General features: G+C 40.1%; 1 protein-coding gene and 1 long non-coding RNA gene across 11 annotated transcripts in view; one reads left to right on the top strand and one right to left on the bottom strand.

The window, feature by feature from the left end:
* The window catches only part of CTNNA3 (catenin alpha 3), a 564,841-nt gene that overhangs the window by 416,800 nt on the left and 125,083 nt on the right, over nucleotides 1-22,958 (top strand). The gene's annotated exons all lie outside the window — the stretch shown is intronic.
* On the bottom strand, nucleotides 2,145-5,996 carry LOC309371324. The gene is made up of 3 exons (XR_014169050.1): nucleotides 5,728-5,996; nucleotides 5,491-5,613; nucleotides 2,145-2,202 (listed from the first exon to the last, which is right to left on the bottom strand). It is a non-coding gene; the product is annotated as an uncharacterized lncRNA (long non-coding RNA).

The raw sequence follows: 22,958 nt of genomic DNA on the forward strand, positions 1-22,958 counted from the left end.
TGGGGGTGGGGAGAGCTGACAGGAGCAATGATCTGTAGGGAAACTCTGGCGTCTGGCCAGGTTGGGGGCAGTCAAACCTGAAGGAGAGAGAGAGGGTGTGGATTCACACCCCCCTTTTGCCCTCACATGCATTGATAAGTGGCACGATTTTCACATGCACCCTGAGCCTGCCTGCACCCAGGTCCCTGGTGAGGAATAGAAAATGGGGGGTTGGAATGGAAGAGAACATGGCTGTCTAGCTGCAACAGGAACAATCCTATTAGGAAGTGAGTACACACTGAAACATTTTGTTTCAGGCTCCACCTTCTAAAGCTTACAGTATGTAGCCATCCATAAATTGTTGTATTTTAAATCCCATCAGGCTTGCGGACTGGAGTTGATGGGAGACTGGACACAACACAGGGAGGGCAACAGGTTCCCAACACTTGTTTTAGGTTATTTCCCTGCACTTGACCCCCGAAGAGAAGAGAAATAAACATCAGTGCACCTTGGTAGTGCTAATGTTGAACTGTTACTGTATACAACATTCTTTTCCCACTCAACACTATATTTGCATGATGTCCAAATACTATTGCACATCCATCCCAGTTAATGAAGCATCCTATTTTTGGTTTGCCTTTCATTTAAGAATTGGAGAGCATGGTTTGTGCTGAAATTATGAATAATTGCGTCACCAGAGACCTTTAACTGTTCCAGCTGAGTGTACTTATCCATTTTCTTCAAGACTCTTCTTGTCCAGAATCTCTCTACAAAAATTGGATATAACCAGCGGCAATATTCACATATTTTTTTTATCCTGGAAAAGGCTCCAGGTATCAATACAAAATAAGAACCTTAGAGCAAGTTTTAGTTTGGTTCTAAACAAGCCCCTATGGGAGCAAATTTTGAAAAGGCCTATTTTTCCAGTAGTTTAAGACAGTTTGGAGTTCTGTGCAGCTCCTGATCTCCATCTTGCCCACTCCTAATGTTTTTACAAAAGTTTAAGCCTTCTGCTGAAAGTAAATAAGTACTTTGTGTTCCTCTAAAATACCCACTTTGTGTTCCTTTAAAACATCTGTTTTTGCTTGTCAGATAGAGAGCTGTTTTGCACATATTGTGCAAAATATGCTTTTCATATGTTCAAAATGTCATCCCTTCAAGCCATATTTTGGCAATGGAACATACTTAAGGGCCTTTAATGACTAGTGGAGACTAGCTACTTGAATTTGTGATATACCATCTCTGCTTGGGTAGGGCCTGAAGGAAACAATTGTGCATTTTAAGTTTCTAGGTTTTGTTCTTGGCTAGCTTCCAAGCATGAGATTTGTGATTCCTTAAATTGTTTGTTATTGCTTTGGGGAGCTGATTGAGTTCTGAAGACAAGCCCTGTCTGTCTGGTTGTTGGTATGGTCCCCTCTGCTCAACATGTATATTTGTAAAAAACAGATACTACAAAAACAGTGTGAGTCTTTGCCTTACAAGGGAACTGGCTCTATAAAAAGCTGCCCTTGAAATATCCTATCACTTGAGGAAATGCAAAATGAAAAACAATATGAACAGTTTAAAAGTCTTCTATGACAAGTAATAAATAGTACGGCTCTGATGATTTGAAAGAAACATGCTGTGGGTGAGGACTTAAGAATATAAAATGGCCCCTTACGCTAATAGTGACATTTATGCCCAGAGAGGGAATCAAGTGTTTCATTGTTATCTAGCACATTTGTACAATTCCTCTGTAAACAACCGTCAGGAAATTGAACTAGGTGAACCATTTGTCTGACTCTGTAATGTTGCTTTTACACTGTGATTCAACCTATAATTAAAATTAAACCCAATTTATGCTATGTAGTGTTTATCCACTAGGGCTGACATTGATGATTTTCCTGCAGAGGTTCATTCTCTAACAGGACTTAGAAAAATGCTTGATCTTCCTTTTGTTTTGTTTATTGTACCACATTTTTTGACGTAGTAAAATCATCATAATTAACAAATGGGAGCAAGGCCTAAGCATCTTTCCTGGGTGGTAGTGGTACAGATTTGTAAAACAGGTCCCCTCCTCCATAGTATATGCATACCTCCGCAGTATGTGCACACTTTCCCTTAACATAAATCTTTTGTACACATTTTTGATTAAAGAAGTATATTTCAAAATTTGGAGGGCAGTGAACTCCTTCCAGCATGGTGTATAGGGATGAGCTTGTGGGTGGATTGCTGTGCTACTTCCTAAAATGCCATAGGTAGGTAGATAGATAGATAGATAGATAGATAGATAGATAGATAGATAGATAGATATGCATGACACATGTAACAAACACAATAATTTGAGATCATACAATCTCTTTTTGCAAGTCACTCAAGCTGGATATTATCCTATATCTGGATATTCAGTATCTGGGAAAATTTAATACACATGTCTGTAGAAGAACCCCTCCTGCACAATAATAAGTGTGGAGAGCTCTCTACAGTATCCATGGATATGGAATGACTGGCTAGGGCCTTGGAGTTAAATGGCTGATAAGAACATTTTTTAAAAATTATTATTATTATTATTATTATTATTATTATTATTATTATTATTATTATTATTAAATTTATATACCACCCTATACCTGCAGGTCTCAGAGCAGTTCACAGGATAAAATTGTAGAATATTAATTCCTTTAAAAAGAGAGGTTCATTAGGTACAACAACTAGGAACTGAACTCATTTTTTAAATAGGTCTAAACAAAATGATGAACATGATTTCTAAATGAGTCATGGGTTTGTAAACTTTCCCCAATGCACAATATTTTATACTTGTTTTATTCATTTGTTACATTTGTTTGACAATGTAATTAACAAAGGCTGCAGTCCTAATCCTCCCCCTTTCCCTAGAAGGAAGGCAGAGAGGGAGGGCCACTGATAGGTGGCTGGGGCTGCCCACTTGTCAGTCACATAATATCATATGGCATCAGGTAACTTAAACTTCAAGGAAGAACTGTGAAAGTTTTCAGCATGAAGCTGAAGGTGGGAAAGAAAAAAATCCCTAAAAATTAAAGAAATATATATTGAAAATCTCCCACTCAGAATAAAGTCATTGTATGTTTTGAATGTGGCTGAGAGGGACAAAAAAGAAAAAGAAATGTCAAAAACTGTTTTGCATTAGTAGTTGCATATTCACCTCAGCTGCTTTTAGCTATTATAAGTATAGAAATCTCACATTTATATTCCTGTCAAGTAAAAAAAAAAGGGGGGTGCCTACAGGTGAGTACTAATGTAACATCTTCCACTTAGGTAGCACACAAAAGCTTGTTAAAATCGCAGCTCAGCAGGCTCTGTTTGAAGCAAAACAAGTCTTTAAAATTGCTGCTGTTGGGTATGAGGTTGACAAGACCCATGGCTGTTTCTGCAGATTTTTTAAAAAATAAAAATGCACACCCCCTGGAAACCTTTTTATCTAGACACATCTAGCCCTCTATTTTACTAGTAAAAACACATCTTTCAAGTGCAGTCGGAAATATTCCAGGACCTTTTGATGGATACTGCAGGAATTCTCTGATTCCAGTCTCTTGCTGGAATCACCTATGTTGACTCAACTATGTTGAATCTGTCTGTTTGATCTCATCACTGAAGCTGACACTCTGAGAGGGTATGGAACCAATGTGTAAAACAGTAATAAAAAATAATACACATGCATCAAATGGAAATTCACCCTAATCGAGTTATCCCTGCTTGTTAAAAGCTAGACCAAAACAAGAAGGGCTTACTGAAAATCTGGAAAATGCCCAAGCCTGGGCATTTGGCAAATTTCCCATGGAAAGATTTTCCACAATTGTGGTGGTCATCTTCCTTTAAAAACAACAGCAGCAGCAACATCCTGTCTCCTTGGATTGTTCTGTTACAAGTGAGGTACACTGCTGGGATTCTTGAAATAGGAGCAAATCTGCTTTTTGCTTTTTTAAAAAAACATACAATAAAATAAAGCTTATGAAAAACTATCATCTTATCTAAGCCACCTGCCATCCTGAAAAAAATATTAGTGCTTATTCCAATATCCTTGAAAATCTCTGAAAAACACATGCACACATACGCATATACAACAAAAGGGTGACATTTTGCATCTCAGCATAACATCAGGAAGCGGAGAGGCATTGTACAACTTTGAATATTCCCCATGGGGAAACAAAGAAAAACAGCAGGTCATGCTTAGGGATACATTATGCTCAAACTAGTTGAAGGACTCTCCCTGGCCCTTGGAGGATTGCTGCTCAATTCTCCACCTCATACAATCCAGGAAACAAAATAAATCAGGATCTAAAGAATTGTAGAACTCATTGCACATCTCAAAGGAAACTCTAGACTTAATGTTTCCTGAAGGGAAACTGCTGATGTCACATTGCAGATGACTGAGGTTCAAAGAGCACTTTGTGACTGTTCAAAGGAAAAACCCAGCAATCCCATTTATCTCAAGCAACATGGGTCACACCCACACCATACATTTAAAGCACTCTTATGCCACATGGAAGCCATGACTGAGACAGAATCCTGGGAACTGTAGTTTGTTAGGAGTGCTGAGTGTTTTTAGAAGCACCCTTGATAGACTAGAGTTCCAAAGATTCTTTGGTGAAAGCAATGACTGTTAAAATTGTATAATCGTGCTTTTATATGTACAGTGTGGTGTATGTAACCTTAGGGTTGTTTTTTGGATTCCAAGCATAGATGAAATGCTGTGGAGAGCACTCAGTTTGGAGCAAGACTTGGGAGATATTTTGATCTCTCAGGTAGGCAGGTTCTAAAGAGTTTAGGGCAAAATGCAGATGCTGAACCATTGATTTATTCTCACCCAGCTCTGTCTGTTGATAGGAGGATGCATTCTACACCAGCTTAAATGTTAAAGACAGGAAACTTCCTCCCCCGCTCCCCAAGTAAATGATGTATATAGCACAGAAGATTATGTGTGCACCATGCCATAATATATTATCTCACGAATAGAGCTGCTTTTAAAAAAATGTTTCCTGTTTCTTGTGATTTAATGGTGTAGTTCTAATGATGAAATATTGTGTGGGCAGTTTTGAACCCACTCTATAACATGCAGGTTTCAATATTGCAATATCTCGCTATTTGCCAATATTGCCAAAACTCCAACTCTTAACAGGAGTTGTTTGGGAAATAATGATGTGTGTCTGAACAACAAAATTTATTTTGCTTGTGTTGTAGAAGAAATACTATGACTGTAGAGAATGTCCCAACTGTAGAGAACGGGAATGGTTGTGGTGCTGTTTTTTTTACATGAATGTTGCTATGAATCAGATGGTGCTGTGAAGAGGGAGAACGAGTGATTCAGCATTCACCTTGATTTTACTGCCAACAGGGAAATGGCTGATGGTTCAGATTGACAGGCCAGTTTCAGGAAAATTATGTGTGCTTGCCCATTTATATCAAAGTGAAATGATTTCCCAATGCAGGCAGAGTAAAAGGCTGAAATGTAGGCCATCTTACTAATCCTCTTTTGGGGAGTGCAGTAGTGTGTACCTTATAATTAAGGTGCACAGTAGACGGGTTTTTCAATCACTGTGGAAGTCAGTGGGCACAGGAGCTGAGACACGGCAGTCGTAGGAGATGAGAAGGAACCAATGCAGCTTGTCTCATCAAAACCTTTTAAGATACAAGGACATATTGAGAGAGTGGTGAACGGAAAGAGACAAACAATTACCAGACTGCATTTTGGAGGGAACTTGGAAGGCATTTGCTGTGGATATAAAAGGATACATTGCACAGATGGTAAAGAGCTATTCTGTAGGTTCATTTGCACCCAGTGGGGGAAATGTAGGAGTTAAGGCGTAGATCTAATGATGAAGCAAATGAATCAGATTCTCTTCTGACATAAATTTGTGAAGCTTCAACAGAACTGTCAAAAATAAACCTGCAGTGCATTTGACCTAGTAACTTAAAAGGAGCACTGTAGGTGGAACGTTCAAATGCCATCAAGATATTGGGATCACAGCATCAGAAGTGAGGAGGGATTCTTTTAAGTAGAGAGTCTGAAAAATATATAATAAATATACAGAAAGCTTCAAAATACTTAACAGGGTACCAATACGGTGCTAAAGAATAGGCAAATGGGTAACATTCAGCTCCTTCTCTTTAAACTCTTCTCCTGCTTCTTTCTGAAGTTCTTTTCCTTTCACTGTTAATTAAAATTACTAAACTTTCTCATCCTTTCCAACAAAAATGTGTGTTCAGCTGGACCCTCTCTCTCTCTCTCTCTCTCTCTCTCTCTCTCTCTCTCTCTCTCTCTCTCTCTCTCACCCCGCCCCCAAGCAATGCAGATCTGAGCTGAAAGCAATGCCAGTCCATTTCAAGCATGCAGATGAAATATGTCCATTGTGCCATTTATTAGGAAGAGATAACAAAATCTTTCCTATATATTTAAGTTCAACACTACAGCTAGGGGTTGAAATTAAGAAGCATTCCTTCCTTGCTACTAATGAAATTAAGGATTTGGATCTGTGAGACTCAGTGAGTACCTCAAGAGTGGGTAGGTAGGCTGATGCATTTTTTCCAGTGTGAAGGGTCGTCTTTTGGTAGTAAATAATATGTGCTTATCACTTCTGAATAGCATTTATTTTGCCCTGAGTACAAGGGTTTGGAGCACAGTGGGTCCATTTACTTTCAGCAAAGTTTGTTGTGCCTTCCTAGCCACATTCTGACCAATTTGAGAGATGAAAGTGATAGAAATGTGTCTAGCAGTATTTCCCTTCTTCTATATATGTCAGGGCTAATTCAGTTATGTGAAGAAAATCCTAAAATTATATCTTGGAGACAGTTTTTGTCAAGCATCAGATTCATTCACAAAAAGCATTTTTAAAATGACTTTACTGTATGAAGTCACCACAATTCATTCATTCATTCATTCTTTTGTTCGTCTGTTTGTCTGTCTGTATGTCTGTCTGTTTGTTTTTCTATCACTTGCTAGGGTTTTGATTCACATCTCTAAAAGTTTTTGACGGCGTGACAAATTGTTTCAAGACACAGGAAGGGTGGTGAACATAGAATGTCAGCTTCCTGTTAATTATGGTTAGCAAATCAGGAGTTAGCCTTGGGAATATTTATTTAAGAGATTCCTATACCACCCCTCACCAAAAATGTCCACAAGGAAGTTTAGAAAAATTAGGTAATGTAAAAACATTATTCATTATAAACAGAAATATTACAATAATGAACATAAATTACGTGATTAAAAGCATCATAAAAATGGCAGCCTATCAGCCTCTTAAAAGGAGAGTTTTTACCTGGCATCTGAAAGAATATAAGGTTAGGGCAAGATACACTTCAGCGGTGTGTGTGTGTGTGTGTGTGTGTGTGTCATTCTATAGATGTGGAGCTGCCACCAAAAAGGCCCTTTCACCCTCCAGCCCCTCTTCCTATCTATAACATATCCATCCCACTTCACTCTCATTCCTCAGATCTCAGAGATATGTGTTTAATGTACATTACATTCCCATGTTGTTTCCTTTCATCACTCTTAGCTGGCAGCCATTGGTTTGTGTCCTACCCTCTGGAGCAGGAAATGCAAGCTTGCTCCATCTTCCATGTGACAGCCCTTTACATATTTGAAGATGGCTATCACGTCTCCTCTTTTCCAGGCTAAAGATGCCCAGCTCCTTCAAGTGCTCCTCATAAGGCTATTTCCAGAATCTTGATTATCTTGGTTGCTCACCACTGCACATGTTCCAACTTGTCAATATCCTCCTTAAATTGTGGTGCCCAAGACTGGACACAGTATTCCAGGTGTGGTCTGACCAAGGCAGATTAGAGTGGTCCTATTACTTCCTTTGACTGGGACACTATACTTCCCTTGATGCAGCCTAGAATTAGCTTTTCATGATAGAGCAGGAGTCAGCAAACTTTTTCAGCAGGGGGCTGGTCCACTGTCCTTCAGACCTTGTGGGGGGGGCTGGACTATATTTTGAAGGGGGGGGAATGAACAAATTCCTATGCCCCACAAATAACTCAGATATGTATTTTAAATAAAAGGACACATTCTACTCATGTAAAAACACACTGATTCCCAGACCGTCCGTGGGCTGGATTTAGAAGGCGATTGGGCTAGATCCAGGCCCCAGGCCTTAGTTTGCCTACCCATGTGATAGAACAAGGGGATCTCTGGTCTGACTGGGTCTTCTGCACTAGAATCCTCAGGCTGGGGGATATGCAGTGCTTTTTTCTGGGGGGATGCAGGGGTATGCATACTCCTAAACATTTTGTGAAGTTTAGCCTCATTGAGGGGCAGTATTTGAATATGAGTAGAAAAATGAGAGTACCCCTAAACATTTTTTAAGAAGAAAAGCACTGGGCATATGCACCAATAATAGCTCACCTGGTGGATATGCTGACACTGCATGCCTTTCCTTTTTATCTCAGAGTCCTTGCCTTCAGGGGATGAAGATAAGGAATCTGACCTAGGGTCATGAGAAATGTCACGTGCTACATTGGTTAAAGACATAGTATTAGAATGTATATTTACATATATATTTACTTTATCCCAACAGATCCAATGATATGTTAACAATCCCATGAACAGTAGGTGAAGTTACTCCACTTGCTTATTTATACGTAAATCTTATAAAACTGTACCATTGTGTGCTAAATCCATTCAAAAGTTTTGACAGCAAAGCCTGTGCCGGTCTACTGTGAACCATTTGCTCTGTTATTTTACTATTTTCTGAAATAACTTTGTCTCAAAATATTTGCACGCTCAGACAAATTCACCACATGTCATACAGTGCGAGATCTGAACAGCCCCACCTCAAGCATGTGGGATTTACGGATCTCAGTGTGTAAGGTGTAAAATATCTTTCATACAGCACTTTGTTTATTTTCTTTTATTATTGCAGGCACTGGGTGTTTATTTGGGGGGAGGGGTTGCTCCAAAGTTCCTCCCACGTTTCCTGAGCAACTGATTCTCCCAATTCTTTTTTTAGCATTTCTTTTACTCCATCTCATGTTCCTGTAGGTAATTTATAAATTGTTTTATATATTGTTGACACCAGCTCCTCTATTATTTGGGGAATATGAATCTATTATTAATTCCAACTCTGTTAGTCTTACCCTGCCCCCAGCTTTTACCAATGCATTAGAGTCTTTGATAAATAAGGTGCCGATTGTGTGGAATTTCCCTTAATTGCTCCTTTACTAGATTGCCTGTTTTCCATGCACAGATTTTATATAGAGGCCATTGCTGTCTGTTGTTTTTACATTCCTGAATAATTCATTGCTGTTTTTCCCCCCATTTGGAATCCCAAAATAACTACCTGGCCACTGTGTCCTTGGTTATAATGTATTGTTGAAATGGTAATCCTGCTCAATAAAAAAGGAGCCACAAGTTCAGGCATTTGGTATATACTTGGCTGAGAATCAGGATGGATGGATTTGGCTCTGTTTCATCCATGTCTATGTTACACATGACCAGTATTAAGACAGTTTTGTCCAGACTAAAATGGAACTTTCATTTTTTTAAAAATTGTGCATAGTTCTTTTCTTTAAGTGAGATACTTCTATGTTTATATTGGGCTACAATCAATTAACACTCTCCCCACTTTCATTTCTAACAGGATCTAGGTACTCAGAGAAGCTAGAAAGTGCATCAGTTGCTACACAGTTCAAAACAGGACTAGAAATGCCTCTGTGAGGGACAGTGTGTGATGACATGAGGGCGCTCTCTCTCTCTCTCTCTCTCTCTCTCTCTCTCAAAAATACTTTTTTTAGTGCTACCACATACCATTTATCATGGGGTATTTTCAGCCCTTTTGCAAAGTGTGTAGCACCTGTTGCTCTTCCTAGCTTCTCTAAGCAGCTAGATTCTGTTAAAGAAAATGAAAGCCCTCACTTGGACTATGCTCCAATATCCGTATGAAATCAGGCACGGCAGATCAGGTGCAAATTTGGTTTTCCTCAGATTTGTTCTCTGGCCTTAGCTGATGAGCCAGTGGAGCAAAGCTACCATCTGTGAGTACTTCTAAGCAAGAAACTCTCCTCAATATAATGATACCCATCACTCAGGCTGGTTCTTCACAGTTTGATCAGTTCAGCATGTTCAGTGCTCCACTCCTAGCTTATATGCTTGACCTTTTATAACACCCTAAGAGTTTCCAGTTCTGAACCACACATAATTTGACTGATGCTAATAAGCTTAATATTATTTTTGTAGGATAAAAGATGAACTTTGGGGCTTCATTTAGTAGAAGTAATTGGGAGTTCACAGGCAGCGTGTGACATTTATTTCCCTGGAACTTACCACAAATTGCTTTGGAGGAGAATTGTGCACACATGATAACTGCCATACATGTCTGTGCTTTCCGGCTTTCCCACACTTTCCCCAGCGTATATCTCTCCCTTCTGTTTAACCTGCATTTTAATTTCCATACCATCTAACCATAAGCTTCATAAAATGTGGTTTCATGTATTTCTGTACATACATATATTATTGAAACAACAGCCAAATGCTTACGCATTTTTCCTCCTAAATGTATTCATTAAGGTCCCTTTCCCACCTTTACATAAATCCTTATTTTTGTTTTACCTTAATGAGGAGTTTTTGGGTGGGGTGGAGTAGGGTAAGGTGGGTGAAGGAGAGGACAGGATATGAGGCCCAGCCACTAAATGGGAAGTGACATAAGCATTCAGTGTGCTCGGTAACGTTATTTCTAGCTTTTCTTGTTGCTGGTGATTCTGAAAGCCATCCTACTTACTCACCCCCATATTGTCCCTTGACTTCTGGAAAGTCAGTGAGACCTCTCTGGCGGATGCCACATAATGCCAGGAGCTCAGCAGCAACGTCTAAATCCCTTGCACCCTTGCTTGGCAGCTGGGACTGGTGGCCCCTCTGCCACTCCAGGTGGAAGCAGCCTGTTCAAAAATACTCAGTCCACTAGATGCCTGGGTGAGAATAAGGTTGCAGGGGAATCATTGCCTTTCTGTCCCAGTATGGAGACATCAGCTGGGCACTGAATTGAGGCAAACATGTGGCTACTCTTTTCTAGCCCCAAGGTGCTTTTGTATGTGAAGAACCTCAACAGGACGTGGTGGAGATGAGCAGGATTGTGCACCTGCCTGTGCCTTGCTGTGAAATAATGTGTTGCAATGTTCAACTTATCTCTTACGTCCTGCTATATATGGTTTCTAATAGTTTCAAAAGCAGCAATTAAAAATGATACATTGCTGAACACTATGAGTCATCGGCTGAGTTTCTCAAGATGATGGCGTTAGCTGGAGCTGGGATTTGCTGGATGAATGCCCTTTGGTAATGCAGTAGCTGCTGCATTGTACTGAAGGTTATAATTTATATGGGCTGAAAAGCATAGCTTTTCCTGTAATTGAAAATGTTCTCTAAAGGCATTTCATTGGCAGTCTTCAAGTTAACATAATTTATTAAACTAAAACAACAATGAAAACCATTTTCAATTTATCTTTTCTTTTACTACAGTAGAACATAGTGATGACGGATATCACCCAGAATTGATAGGGCATTTACATGTAAGCCTGTAATGTGGGGTTGCCAAGTTCAGGAGTGTGCTTCTGTTATCTTGAATAGCTATGTGGATGCCCACATCCTTTCTACCACCACAGTTTTGCAACAGTGAAAGAAGATGAAGCTCATCAATAGCTACCTTCCCCACATTAGCTGTGGCATTGCTTAAATTGTTGGTTTTCAAAGTATGTTCCTGGAAACACTGTGGTTTCTCAGAGGCGTATTAGCAACTTCCTTGAGATATAATCTGTAATGTTGCACAAGGGTCCTTGAAATACAGCTTGTCAGCCATCATGGTCACATCCACACTGTATGTTTAAAGTACATTGATACCACTTTAATAGTCATGACTTCCCCTGGGAATAAGAGTTTCCCCTCAAAGAGGTACAGTTTCCATCTTAACAAACTACAGTTCCCAGGATTCTTGAGAGGGGAAAGGCATGTGCCACTTATGGGGGAAATGTATGGTGTGGATGCGACCTAAGATAGAGCTGGGTATCCCAAGCCCACCTCAGATTACCTTGGAAAGAATATGAGATCTTTCCAAAAGAGAGGGGGGAGTTTTCCTCTCCAAGCCAATCTGAAAGCTCATAAAAATATCCTCCAGCCCCCACTATCCACTTCAATCTCCCAAAGGCCTCCAAACCAGTTCTCCATCCACCAACCTCACCAGTCCCTTTCAGTCAGTAGAAGTGGCTGGAGCAGCAGTGATAGTGTACAAGGGCAGCAGTGGAGGGAGGTTTCCCCCTTCCCATCCTCCTTTACCATCCCCAAGGCACTCTGGATAACAGCATCAGGCAGAAAACCAAGGGATCAAGAGAGAAGTAGTTTCCTTGAGGGCTGTTGGCTATCTTTGTTGCATAAGAGGTCAGGACTCCAATGCAAATCTTCTGTTCTTGCTGGTGGCCAGGGTTCTAACCCATATGTGTGTATGTTTGTACAAATCACAGGTTTAAGAGTCACCAGATTGCATACTGCTAGTCCCGGTTCCAAATCCAGGAAGGAAGATCAGGTGTAGTAGACTTTAAGTTCAGATAAGCAAGATCACACAAAACAGACCAAAGGCAAACAAAGAAAGTGGGTAGCATCTTGGATAGTTCCATGTGCCACCTAAACTCGGAAGCAGACTTTAATGTTTCTCTGTCAGTAAATCCCCACAGAGAACTGCAGTGTCCTTTGATAGCTTATCCCCCTCCTTGTGAGAGGCACCTCTGCTGTTTCAGCAGCCACTGGTTCCAGGGGAAAGGGAAGGCAAGGTTTCTGAGCTGGAGTCCTTCAAGCCTGAGAAAGGTAATATGACCTCTTGAGGCTGGAGGTTGCTGGAACTTCAAAGGTGGTAGGAATGTCAAAAGGCATATTACTGGCCTTAGAGAGTCTTGAATCTGTGGCCTCTTCCATTGAGGATGGGAAGTCAGAGCCCTGAATCATGACAGCAATGCATGAAGTGGACCATCTACTAACTAACTGAGTAGACCTGGGTTGGCAGCAATGCAACACAGATTGACAAATGTTGAAACCTACTAAACTTGATGGCCTTAACCTTACTCAATAGGATTTAAGTACCAAGACAACCACAGACTTGTAGAGTTGAACAGGACCACAAGGTGATCTAGTCCAACCTCCTGCAATGTAGGAATCTTTGACCCGGCATGGGGCTTGAACCCACAACCCTGAGATTAAGAACATCATGCTCTACTGACTGAGCCATCCCTCAGGGATTGTTCTCTGTCTTTCAGCCTTTGTTGTTTACCATACAATGGAGAGCAAGGAAACATTGGCTTGCTTCCAGAGATCCTGGATGCTTCTGTTGATGGAAGAAAGGAGGCAACTTCTCTCCCTGTCCACAAATCTTCTTTATAGATATATAAAGACAATATAAATTGTCTTATTATTCCCCCTGCATGTCCAGCATGTTTTAATTGAGGGTAGAAATTGTAATCTCCATTCCTAGTGGTTAGGTAACAGTGTTGTTTCCTCTCTGGTTTAAAAAGCAGAATCAAGAACAGGATTTATTATTATTTTTGGTTCCATAAGCCAATGGCATATTTGTTTGTTTGTTTTTCATTCAGGAGATCTGATCTTTGAGTTTAAACTATATTGCCTGTAGAAAGGAAGGTTTCCTTATTAATAGTTGCAAACAAGCACATCTTAGATGCAATTTGTGTATTACAGCTACTTTATAATTTCAGATATTCACATTCAAATTGGCTCTCTGGGATTAAACATAAAACCCCACATAGCTGAGTTTTTGGGTTTTTTAAAAGCCCAAATCCTGACTGTTCTTCTTTTAACCTTGTAACTTTATTGTAGCTAGTGCCATTGTATTAAATAACATTTTATTAGGAAAACCGAAATGAACTGAATTGTTAAGGTCAAGCTGTAGGCTACAGGCATTCTGCCAGCAAAAGCTCGATTTGTACCATGCTGTTTTCGGTCTCTGCTGGCCTGATCCTCTTAACATTCCAGGGATAGAAACCCAGTTTAAGTGAACAGAACTTGCACTGGTAAAGCAGCTTGGATAATTGGTTATGTGACAGTAAATTATAGTTTATGATCAGGCTTATGTTTCAAATTCGTTGCGACAAGTCACAGACATTAAGATAGTAATCAGGGAAAATTCAAGTTGTTCAAAGCAAATTGCACAGCATATTGTAAATAGACAATGGCTAGCAATATGATTGAGATCTTAGGCTTTCCTATCTTTATCTTTATTTGCAATTACTTTTCCATCAGTAGTTCAAAAGTTCTGATTGACATTCTTCTTCTTTCCCTATAAAGCCAGCTTTCAGATGAGTGCACCACATGATGCTAATTCTAGGTTTACTTTTAGTGCAGCTGTACAGAAAGATTGGGGGGGGATGTTAAACATTACAGTTTGAATGTGACTTGCTAGTAGCTGTAATAAAAGGTTTAACACCAGTGTAGTTAATCCATAAAATACCCATAACATTAAGTCTGACTTTGTAGAAATAGACTGTTATTATACAGCATACTTTCTAAAAATGATTATGTATATTAAAAAGCCTTCAGAATAGGAGTGTATTGAAATTATTTCTCATTTTCCTCTAAAGGAAAAGTATTATGTCAGGACAAGAAAAACACATACTCATACTATCAACATTTGAAAATCCAGATTTACAGGCTCACTCTCCCACCCCCAACTTTCTGATCTTTGGGTAAATACAGATTAACAATTTACCAGATAGTAAAATGTATTGAAATACGTGTTTAAAGAAGACTACAATTTCATGCATTGATGGTGGGGGGGGGAGGGTAGCAAAGAAGAAGAGGGCTATGACATAATGAAAACAAAGGGTGTGGTTTGTGGCAGCTTCTTTCAAGGAGGTGAGGAATAGCAATGGGCAGATCCATCTATTTTCAATCCATGTCAGCTGTACACATTTTCATTCCTAAATCCATTTAATCTGTCTTTTTTCAAGTATAAATATCATTAAATACATGTTTCTAAATATATTTCACCCTAAATTAATATTTTAAATGCATTTCTTAATCCAGTAACCATACTGCAGACCCTCCAAGTGTCCAGGGACATCCCTGATTTAGAGAAGCTGTCTCAGTTTCTGATTTGATCCTGGAATGTCCCACTTTACCTTAGGACGTCCCTATTTTCATTGGTGAAAAGTTGGAGGGGATGGAGTTATCCAACCCCTGAGCCGTCTGATGGCAATTCTGTATAGGGAAGCTTTTAAAAAATATTTAATGTTTTTATATATGTTGGAAGCTTCCCAGCATGACTGGGGCAACCCAGTAAGATGTGTGTGGTATAAATAGTAAAATTATCATGTTGGAATGGGATGTTGGAATGGGATGTCCCTATTTCCATCGAAAAAATGTTGGAGGGTATGATATTGCAGAATTTGCATAAAACCCCACACATTTTTATTGTGACCAGGCAGCTTAAGAGAAACCAGATCAGGCATTTCGTTTGGGCCTACGCCACCCCACCCCACCAGCAGCTTCTTTATCTTCTCTTAGAGAACTGATATTTGGTCAGTTTATTATACTTGCAAAAGAGCTGAAGGGCCTATCAAAACAGAACTCTTCAGCTAGAAACTCAGATACTGCACGTACAAGCCAGAGCTGTGTTTGCTAGATCAACACAAAGAACTCTGGGACACAGTTTTTCAATTCCTTTGCTAACTAATTACACATAAAGTCAGTTATTGCCAACTCAAGGGGGTTTTTTGCCTGCAATTTTCTTTGAACTGTGGAATCTTAAGAGAGAATGACCACATGCCAGGTAAAGTTGACCTTTCTGGATGCGCTGTTAAGGAAGCACGGTGAGTGAGCCATCTCCTTAGGCAATCAATCAGCCTCCCATAGAACTCTAACTCTCTCTCTCTCTCTCTCTCTCTCTCTCTCTCTCTCTCTCTCTCTCTCTATATATATATATATATATATATATATTATTCACAGATTATTTCCCCCACTCCTGTTTGAGATCTCAGTGCAGTTTGAATTGGAACAAATTCTTATTTCAAATAAAAGAAAATAAAAAGAAATAAAAAGATACAGAAAAGGAAATGTCATCCTAGTCATTCCATAGTGAAATGAGGTTCCTTAATTAATCAAATGTTACTACTATGGGGGACAAATCTAACTGAATATGGGTGTTCACTTTGTGGCCTAATGATCATGTAGTTGACACGGTTTTTCAGCATAATGCAAGATGCATTTATTGGATTTGTTCACTTTAAAAAAAAAAATCTTCTTTTTTTTTAAAAGCTTTTTATATTCAAGCTTCATTCATTTTATTTATTAAGCTTGATTTGCTGTTTTAAGTAGTAATTTAGGGAATCTGCCCATAATAAATGTTGTACAGTTGTTTCCCATATCCCATGTGTTACAATAGTGATTCTCCTAGCAGCATAGATTACATACACTCTCTACGTGTGTTTTAAAACACTCCCATACACACATTTGCAAACCTTGATTGGGTTTATAAACATAGCAGTTTTCAGAGTAAGTTATTTAACCGGAAATGGCTGCAGCTTCTTTCTTTAATCTTTCTCTTTCCAGAAAAATTCCCAGCCTCTTTAAGTGCCTGGGAGCAGCTTCAGCCTTTGGCAAGCCATGCCATCCTGTTTCCTCACAATGCTACACTGGCTGCAACAGTGTGTCATTATGATGCAGCAGCATTATTCTAGGTGCACAGTGCGCAGAGAGTGGGGTAGATGACAGTCTTGTTTGTTTATTAAAGCTACTGAGCATTTGCACATCAAGAAAAGAAGCAGAGAGCCAGTGTCAGTGACAGCTTACTCGCCCTCTCTCCCTTGGCTGGGCACCATTGCTATGACTTGAGCAGTCTTTGGTTAACACAGATGGGAAGAAATTTTGCCCTCCACATTACTGGTCATTGTGGAGGGCATCCTCATAGCATTGGGTCACATTTTTGTGTTGTTACACCTCTCTATACAGGCTGGCCGTGGTTTTATGGGTTTCTGGTCTCCTAATCTTGCCCTCACTCCCTACCAGCCATGGACTACAAATAAAATGTGGCCTGTTTTTCACCAATACATGTCTCTGCATTGGGCTCCTGAGCACTTATTCCCTGATCAAATGCAGGAGGATATTGCATTTTGTTTTTGTCTTTAAAACTTTGTTATGTTTCCCCCCCTGCAACAAACCTTTAGTCCAATTGTTTTGGACTAAACAAAGCATCTGGATATGTATATATTTTATATATGCACAAGCCAATCATTGACTAAGAGGTACTTTTTCTAAGCTCCCCACTGGTGAGCTTAATAGCAAACCACACAGGACATTAATGAGGTTACCCTAATTATTCGAAGACACAACTGAATAGCAACAAAATGGTAGAGTATAATTGCTCTTGGATAAGCTAAGGATCCCCAGGATATTGTAAGCAAATGATGATAGATCCAGGAATTCTTGCCCCATTCTGAGTTTCATACTGTACCCTTGGTGTCTCAGTCTGGGAGGAACAGAGGGGAAAGAATTCACTGATGTGTTTTTAAGAGTTGCTAGTTCATATCCCTGCATGCCCTCTTTCCAAGGAGAGTGAAGGAGCAGGAGGATTATTCTGCACAGACAATCTGTATGTAAATTATAAGAGGCTCAATCTTCCACTGTCTAAATAAACAAGATAGATGTTTTAGTGGCATTTGCTACTTTTTCTTTTTACTTTCTGAGTAAAATAAAGCTAAATGCATGCTTTCTTTACCTTAAATCTCCCTTCCTTCAAAAGGTCCACCCATAAAATCAGTTTTGCTAAAACTGTGGAAAGTTTAAAGTTTGAACTCTTGCCAATTACACTCCTGTCAATTTGAACTCTTTTCTACATACCGTAGTTTTAAGTAAATGGTTTCAGTCAAGGGTAGGGAACCCTTTTTCTGTTGGTAGGCATGCTCCCTTGTGGGCATTCCTCATGGGCCACATGCCTGTGGAACACAGGAAACTGTCATACGCTAAACAAGTCAGACCATTGGTCTATCTAGATCGATAATATATACAGTGACTGGTAGTAGCACTCAAATAGTCCCACCTGGAGATGTTGGGCATCGAACCAGGGACCTTTGGAATGCAAAGCAGGTGCTCTACCACTGAGCAGGGGTCCTTTCCTGTGAGTGGGACTGGACTGAAAAGTGAGTAAGACCAGGGCTAAAAGTGGGTAGAGCTCATTCACTCACTTGCTCATTCCTCCCTCCCTCTGTTTTAACCCTTCTTGCTACCTATGTGAAATTAGGCCAAGAGGTGCATGTGTCCCCAGGGCCACAGATAGTCTACCCATGGCTTAACTGGTGACAGCTGCCTTGCATTATGTGAAGATTGCCATTGGTCCTACCCACATGGATCATAGAGTGTTACACTGTATTCATCTACAGCATATATACTGGGTGATGTTGGTGATGATCTATTTAGATAGGTTTGACAGGTTTTAACCCAGGTGAGGGCCTTTCCACATTTACCTTTTTATAGTGCTGTAGTTGCAGCCACGAAATTAAAAGACACCTGTTTCTTGGGAGAAAAGCAATGACAAACCTAGACAGCATCTTAAAAAGCAGAGACATCACCTTGCTAACAAAGGTGGTTATGGCTATGGTTTTCCCAGTAGTGATGTATGGAAGTGAGAGCTGGACCATAAAAAAGGCTGATCACCGAAGAATTTATGCTTTTGAATTATGGTCTGGAGGAGACTCTTGAGAGTCCCATGGACTGCAAGAAGATCAAACCTCTCCATTCTTAAGGAAATCAGTCCTGAGTGCTCACTGGAAGGACAGATCCTGAAGCTGAGACTCCAATACTTTGGCCACCTCATGAGAAGAGAAGACTCCCTGGAAAAGACCCTGATGTTGGGAAAGATGGAGGGCACAAGGAGAAGGGGACAACAGAGGACAAGATGGTTCGACAGTGTTCCCGAAGCTACCAGCATGAGTTTGACCAAACTGCAGGAGGCAGTGGAAGACAGGAGTGCCTGGCGTGCTCTGGTCCATGGCGTCACGAAGAGTTGGACATGACTAAATGACTAAACGACAACAAAGTTGCACCTTGATTCAGCATTCTCAAGACTGAATTTGTAGCTGATTATCTGCACCTTTGGAGTGAGTATAGGGTTTTCCTTTCCATATTAATGGCTGCATTGTACCCAAACTGAGAAAAGTTCCATGGCTATAGTCACATCTCTTACATACCCTCATGTTCCTCCAGCCATGTTGGAATAATAAGCATGCACACAACCATAGCCTTTTATTTTGGTTTTAACATCTAGTACTCCTATATTCTAACCTTGTGGGAGTATAGATTAGAAGAGGATCCATGTGATTGCTTGAGTTATGGTGAACCTGACTATTCCAATGGATTTTCTTCTGCAACTTATGATAGCTGTCATGGGAAATATTTTGACTCAGTACCATTGTCTCAAACACCTGTTTCCTCAGGCAAACCTATCAGAGGCTTGTCTTCTTCTTTGGCGATCACTCGTAGCCGAGTAAGATTGTCTTCCATAAACACAGTTTTAACAATGAGTCCATAAGTGACTATGGAGGTCAATTCTGGATCCACACGTCCTTCTACAGTGGGGACATTGGTTTTCAGGCGGGAGTTGATCACGGTGTGGATTTGCCAAGCATGCCTTCCTCTTAGCATGTTTCTCCCTTGCATCCTGAGTTTGAGTGTCTTTAAAGCCCATGATACCTTTAGTATAGGCTATTCTCCAACTGGAGTGCTCACAGGCCAGTGTTTCCCAGTTGTCAGTGTTTATACTACATTTATTAAGATTTGCCTTGAGACAGTCTTTAAAACTCTTTTGTTGACTACCAGCATTATGCTTTCCATTTTTAAATTTGGAATAGAGTAGTTGCTTTGGAAGACTATCATCAGGCATCCGCACATCATGACCAGTCCAACGAATTTGATGTTGAAGAATCATTGCTTCAACACTGGTGATCTTTGCTTCTTCCAGTACACTGTTATTAGTTTGCCTGTCTTCCCAAGTGATGTGTAAAATTTTTCGGAGACACCGTTGATGGAATCTTTTGAGGAGTTGGAGATGGCATTTATAAATGGTCCATGTTTCACAAGCAAACAGTAGCTACAGTAGCTTTGTAAACAAGCATTTTGGTTTCCCTGTGAGGTATCAGAGGGTAGCTGTGCAAAACAGATATCTCCCAAGCCTCACCCACTAACCACATCCCCTCCACCCAGAAACTGGAACGGATGCTTGCACACATGCCACACAAGCGAACATATTGAGGATCGATTCCGGATCTTTCTCTCTCACACACATACACATATTGATAGGAGAAGAAAAAACAGGTTTTGTCAGTACATTATTCTGGAGCAGTAGCTCAACTATGATGTTGTGTGGCAGCATGCCAAAATATCCCCAAAACCTGGGAACAATACAACTTTAAATGGTAGATGTGGAAAGACTTTATAATAGGCCACCTGGGGGTGTTGCCAGCTAGAATATTGCTGTTGGGGCACCGCCAGCAGGTGTGATGCTGCTTTCTCCTCATGCATTCAGTAAACACATGAGGAGGTCTCTTGAACAATCGGATTGCAGTACATGAGTCTGGAACTCACTGAACAGTAATTCATGGCATATTGTTGAATGCTAAAATCTTGTCTCTTTCTCTGAACCATTATTAAAATGCAATATAAAAATATTGATGAGGTAGGAAAAATGTTGATTTAAATGATTGCTGCTTGCATTCCAGCTGATTCATAGTGGATTGGAATGGATTGCAGCCAACTTACTTTTATTGACTCTCTCTCTAGATTAATCAACTAATAGATGTTTTCCATCTACAGCCAGCCTTGTTGCATAAGCCAAATTGACTTATAACCTAAAAGATAGGCAATGAAATGAGAATTGATGATGGCAACTCAGAATTATTATGCTTGGTCTTAATAAAGATGAGTGGAAGGAGATCAAAACAAAAATTAACAGAACAGAAAAATCAGAACAGATGTGAATCTCTTTCTCATCCCGAGGTACTTAAAAGCAAGGAATGTCCTCCCAGGCAATGATATTGAATTTGCTCAAGGAAGTTTGATTATATGCTGTGACAGGAGAGGGTTAGCACAAAGAATATACTGAAGAATATACTGATGAGCCAGCTGGTCTCTTCTTATTTCCCTCAGATGTCTCTTGTTTACATCTTGAACTTCAGACTATATATTAACAAGAAGCCTTAAATTTTTGCTGGCATACTTTTTCCAGTTTAGCAACAAATATATTTTATTTTACCATCATAATTTCAAATGTTGCTCAACAAGCATTTTCACACATCACTTTTCAGCAGGTACCACCTTAAAAAATTCTGTATCTGCCAGGGATTCTAGCTGACACCTAGCTTGGTGAGCTACCTTGGACTATGTGTGCTCCAGCCTCACAAAAATATCCAGGTTCAAAGGGGAATAAAGCCATGCAGCATCATTCCCTACAATTGGTAGAATCCTCTTGATTGGCCCAGCTCAAGTATAAATATTGAGTGTCTGAGCATCATTATCTCATGGTCAACAGAGCACTATCTGCTGCTTGCAGGTTCTCTGCATCTTGAGATGTAGATTCATATATGGGTACCAATGGCCCAGTCTGAATCCAAAACATTATCAGTCTCTGCACTCCTGCTCTCCATATTGTATAATGATTAAATCTGTGGGTGATCACTTAGTGGATCAGTTAGAACAGGAAACCAGTGCAGTGCCCCTTCCTTACTGTTTCCCTAGTCTCCCTGACCCCTCCTGAAGCAACTATTAATGCAAAAAAGGCTGAAAGTTATCGGGTACACTACATTCAGTTAAGTGTAATGTGTAGCTTGGCCCCAAACCTGGATTAGGTGCAAGTTTGCTGCTTTAAATGACTTGTGAATTGCAACCTTAATGTCAGTCTGCACTTGCTATCCAACAAAGACACAGAGGACAAATTTCACTGCCACGGGCAGACATCACATTTGTGTCAGGGTTTGGTATTGCAGATATAAAGCAGTTACAATAGAATATTTCCACAAAGCCAGTGTCTTCACCTGAGCAATTATGTAGGAGCAGCAGATGGCCATTATCCTCTGACAATATTTTATTGGCATCTCTGAAATGGATAGCACTTAGCAATGTATAATCTGATGTGATGTTCACTCTGTTATTCACATTGCACAAGAAGTAAAAACATTGCAGAGATGTCTGCAGTCATATAATGCTAATGGAGGAAGGGGGGGAGCCTAAAATTTAAGTGTTCATCTATTTGTTTCAAAGTGAATTTAGTCATCCTATAAAAGCTGGTGAATTAACTGGGGCCCTCTAGCTATTGATGGAAAACTTGTAAGAACATTATCAGGAGAGATGCAAAACTTCATCTTTACTTTTAAGGTGTCACTTCAAGTGACCTTGAAAAAGTTGTTTAGCTACCATTTTTTGGTCTTTCTCCCTCTAATTGTCAAGAAGATTGCCAGGTGCATGTAGTAGTTTACCAAGTGCTTGGACAACTTTAGGAAACCTCTCGTGATTTGCACGTATATCCAGTTGCCAGCACCACCAGGAAGATGAGTCAAGATGACCAAATGTGAATAAATAGGTTGTATTTATTAAATATAACAACTTGAGGATCTGCAGAATAAATTTTAACTAGTCAGATTCAACCAATGTAACCAAATCAAGTCCGGGCAGGTGTTCATTAATAGAAATTACCCCCATCACACGGGCAAGTTAACAGCCGCACACTGTGTGCACGCTACAAGGTTTCCTAAGATTCCTCCCTCCCTGCTGCGTGGACCTTGGGTGTAAGAGCCCAACAGGCACATTGTGGCCCCATTGGCCAACGTTCACCCTGATGTGTCTGTCTTGCCAAAGGGCACCCCCCCCAGCTCCTGCAGGCCATGCCTGACAACAGTGACTAAGGGATGCCCACAACCCAACACTAATTCGGGTAAGTGTTCCATTATTTCTGAAATCATCTCACTTGCCTGGACTACATGCCAATTAGCCAAAT

Source organism: Podarcis melisellensis (assembly GCF_964234715.1).
Source record: "Podarcis melisellensis genome assembly, chromosome: 5".
In the NCBI taxonomy this organism is placed as follows: Eukaryota; Metazoa; Chordata; class Lepidosauria; order Squamata; family Lacertidae; genus Podarcis; species Podarcis melisellensis.